This window comes from Rhinolophus sinicus, chromosome 2 (genome assembly GCF_057876585.1).
Source record: "Rhinolophus sinicus isolate RSI-liver-muscle chromosome 2, RSI-T2T, whole genome shotgun sequence".
NCBI lineage: Eukaryota > Metazoa > Chordata > Mammalia > Chiroptera > Rhinolophidae > Rhinolophus > Rhinolophus sinicus.
This window is the reverse complement of record NC_142502.1, coordinates 58,071,463-58,075,737: the sequence shown is the minus strand read 5'-3', so window position 1 is coordinate 58,075,737 and position 4,275 is coordinate 58,071,463. Positions and strand designations below refer to the sequence as shown.

General features: G+C 32.4%; 1 pseudogene; it reads right to left on the bottom strand.

Moving 5' to 3' along the window:
• Positions 1-3,142: 3,142 nt before the first annotated feature.
• On the bottom strand, positions 3,143-3,707 carry LOC109454886 (large ribosomal subunit protein eL8-like; annotated as a pseudogene).
• Between the last annotated feature and the right edge of the window lie 568 nt (positions 3,708-4,275).

Genomic DNA, 4,275 nt, shown 5'->3' with positions numbered 1-4,275 from the left:
TAAAATAGAATATGTTACCATTGTATAGCTTATTCAGTAAAAATAAAATTCTAGACAAAGCACAGACTTAATAAGAAATTAGGTCAAACTAAAAAAAAAAAAAGTATGATTAAAATTTTATTTTAGTCATCTCTAGATGTGATTAAACTATGCTGAATCTAAATCATTGCATATAATTTGACAGCCTCCTGAGTTAAATGCAAATGTAGGAGATCCAATTGGAAGTAACAGGAAAAAGGAGGCATGTTGTTTAGTATATTAAATTTCCATAGCAGGTGTGTGTAATGAGGACAATGGCAAAATCAGGCATGATTGGCCTACTAAGAAAGATTCTGTTGCTGGAATTCACTTCATGGCAATGATAGGAAAAGTAAGACTCTCACTGCAGCTAAGAGACCAGATTTCTCTGTCCACTGGATCTGAAATAATTAGGAGATGAACTAGTCATATTTTCTGGCTCACTTATTCAAATTCACTCTATTTCATTTCAGTTTTTAATTACTGATGGCATGCTAATTCCAAATTGTTTTTAAGCTTATATTCTCTGTCATTATAACTGTGAATTTCTTATTAAATGAGCATATGAATTTCCATAAAATGACCATTAATAAACTATAGATAAATCTGAGCAATCTGTTAGCTATTCACTTATAAAAACCCTTTTGTTGGGTCATTTACAAATACATAGGCACACAAACAATTTCTACTTTCTCTATACTATTTCCCTTTGTTCTCTGCTCACTTCCTTCCACTCTGCTAAACATGATCTTGCAGCTTCTGGGACAGAGTTTTGAGAAAAATCTTCAAATTCAAAAATAAAAGAGAGAGAACAAATCCTAAAATTATGGAGTGATACGGAAGCAGGTCCCAAAGTAGGAATCTTATGCTGTGCCAGACTGTCTATAGGTGGCCCCTTTCCCTCAAATGTTATCTCCTTTGTCTGGAAAATTGCCTTTCATTCTGTAGTCCTCCTTATATTTTACAAAGAGAGACAATTTTGAATTAGAAAGTCACTTTTGAATAAGCTAATTAATCCCCTAAAAACCTTAAGGGTCAAGAAATCATAATTGTATATTGCACACATTAGTTTGATGAAATTGCTGTATTTCTTAATGCCTAAACAGCTCAGTTGAAATCACAATTGACTAGAAATTTAATATTAAGCCATTAAAGAAATAAGAAAAAAGCTAGGTAGAAATAAATTTAATGAAATTTCTTAATGTGTGTACACATTTTAAACATAATAGTAATTTTAGAAAATAATTCAAGAGTTGATTGTGTACATTAAATGTGACATTACTCCATGTCAGCAAAGTAATTAAATGAAAATCACAAACTAAAATAATACAAGAAATGTGACAAATTTAATAACTTTACATTTACAGACATATTCCAATTATTACAAAAATGTTAAGAACGTGATGTTAAGGATGAAAAATAAAAATTAGCCTGAAAAGTAAAGAAAAGTACCCAATGAATATATAGAAACTATTTCAATTTTATATTTGATTGCTTAAATACTGATTAAAATATTTTAAGATGTTATTTCATCAATTAAATTAGTAATTATACAAATGAGAACAATCAAGGCTAGTGTAAATTTGTAGATATGACATTTTCATAGTGTGGTTGTGAGAATAGAAATAGTTGTAAACTTTGTGGGAAGCAGTGCAATATGTTTCAGTATATTTTCATTTCTGTCATTTTACTCAATAATTCTACTTATTGGTGTCTATACTCAGGACGTAACCCAAATATGACAAAATATGTCCATTATAATAAATGGTAAAGCAGTGGATGTAATTGACTGTCTAGCAATAAGTAAATACTTTATTTGTAGTGTATCTTTAAGTGAATTATAATGTAATCATTAAACTTATGTTCATCAAATAGTTCTGAGAAGAAGAACTTTTAGAGGTATAATGTTAAGTGATAAAGTATTAAAATATGTGGTGCAAATACATAGAAAAACAATGGAATGAAAGCCTGAAATGTCGATGGTAATCTCCTTGTAGTAAAATACATATGCTTTTAAAAATTTTCCTACATACTTTTCAGTATTATCCATGTTTCTTTATTGACTATGTATTAGTTTATATTTATATCAATATTTAACAATTATAAGAGAGAAATTGTTTAATTTTGGTTAAAACAGTCTCAGTGCATGAATTCATTTGCACATTTAATTGACAAATATTGCAAGTATCCACTACATGCAAGGGACTCTTCTACAACTTGAAGTTGATATTTAAACAAGATGGATGTAAGTACTGCTTTATAGAGCTTACATTCTAGTGTAGCAAGAAAATAAACATCAGTTTCATTAGAGTAAAGAATGGGAAATGAAAGTAAATGCAAAGGTGAAGAGAAATGAAAAAATAGAAATATGCACTTAACTTTTTCACTTTTGCAAGAGGGGAGCTGAAAATCACAGTTAGTTTTTTTTTGTTTGTTTGTTTATTTGTTTTTAATTTAGAGAATACTTTATTAGTTCTGTAATCAAACCCATGTAGATAAGACCTTACATATTTAATACAGTGTGTTACCCCTGTACAAATGGAAAAAAATTATGTTTAACATTTCTAGACCAATATGGCTGTTAATTTCTGTACAATGCCAACCCAACATGATATAACTGGGATACTTTTTCCAAAGTTGACAGCACAGCTAAAGTTTCCAAAAATTCAAATTGTATATATACATGTATATGTATATATATACATGTATATGTATATATATACATATATATAATTTGAATTATATATATATATATATATATATATATATATATATATATATATATATATTTATGAGACATCTATAAGATTAAGAATTTTGTTGTTGTTTTTATATCAGCAATAATGGAAGTGGTCCAATGGAATAGGAGAAGTGGATAACATGGAAAAAAGCATTCATGAGAAAAGAGGATGAAATCCAAATCACAAATCAAAGAACTAAACTTTGATACAAGAAGAGAACTTTATTTTCTTTAAATGACAAATGGCAGAAAATACAGTCACAGGTCATAAAAGATTTATATTTGAAACGTTGGGAAAAGGAGAAAATTCAGTCACCCCCCCTCCCTTTTTTACTGAAGGAGTCTTATTATTACTTCATGTACAGAAAACACAACAGTGTACACTCATCCCAGCTTGGTGGCCAGTTCTTTAGTCTTTGCCTTTTCCAGTTTGGCAATGCAAGCCATTGACTTTGGGCCCAGGACGTTGCCTCAACAACGACCGCAGATCTCATGGTAACTGTTGTAATTTGTTCAGATAGCTTCCACCAGCTTAGCCAGTGCTCCTTTCTCTTCCTGTTAAACTGCTTGAAGGCGACAGTGATACGGGTCTTCCTGTGGACTAGATGCCCCACCCTGGCCTTCCCCTTGATAATGCGGTAGGAAACCCCATCTTACTGCACAAGACAGGCAGGAAAACAACTGGCTCCATGGGATCCACAGCATGTGCAATCGCTACCAGCTGAGCTTTCTTGTTCTCCACCAAAGTGGTGACAGTATTAGCCTCTGCTGAAAGGACAGCTGGTCTCATGGTGGGGACATCCCCCTTCCTGGAAGCTTTCTTCTCAGCCTGAGCCAACCATCTCTGCTTCTTCTCTTGCTTTGTCTCTGACCTGTACTTGTGGGCCATCTTCATGACAGCAGGTGCTGGCACCACCTTCTTCCCCTTAGCCGTCTTCCTTTTCAGCATCTTGGGCAGTGAGAGGAGAGAACTCAATTCCTTTTTTTTCTTGTTTTTAATGAAGAATGGTATAACACCATGAGCTAAGCATGTCAGGATAGGCATTCGGGTGGAAAAATGAATTAACATAAGAAATTTGAAGAAAGTGAAGAGTTTGTGAAGTATTTTAACTATTTTGGAAAGTAGAAAGTAAACTTACCACGAAAATGTAGCAATATTGCTGGGAGCTTGATTTACGAATTTAAAGTATATCCTCTCTGCCTGATTGTATGACTTTCTTCAAATAAATTTAGCTCCTCTTATTCCGATGTAGATAAGTGTGTACAAGGTCATTATGATTTGTCCAAACTGTAAACTGGTTCCTCCATCCAACATTTGTATTATCCATAACCCTCATCAATAAAAAAGGCATTTATTAAGCAAGTACTTACTTAATAATATGTGCTTGTCTGAAAAGACAACAAAATGATGGGACGAGACCAGATGAGACAGTGGCTACTTTAGAGAACTTAATCCAAAAGCAGTGCTCTTATAGCAGTTCCAAAGATTATGCTAGTTGTTCAGAATGTACTGAAAA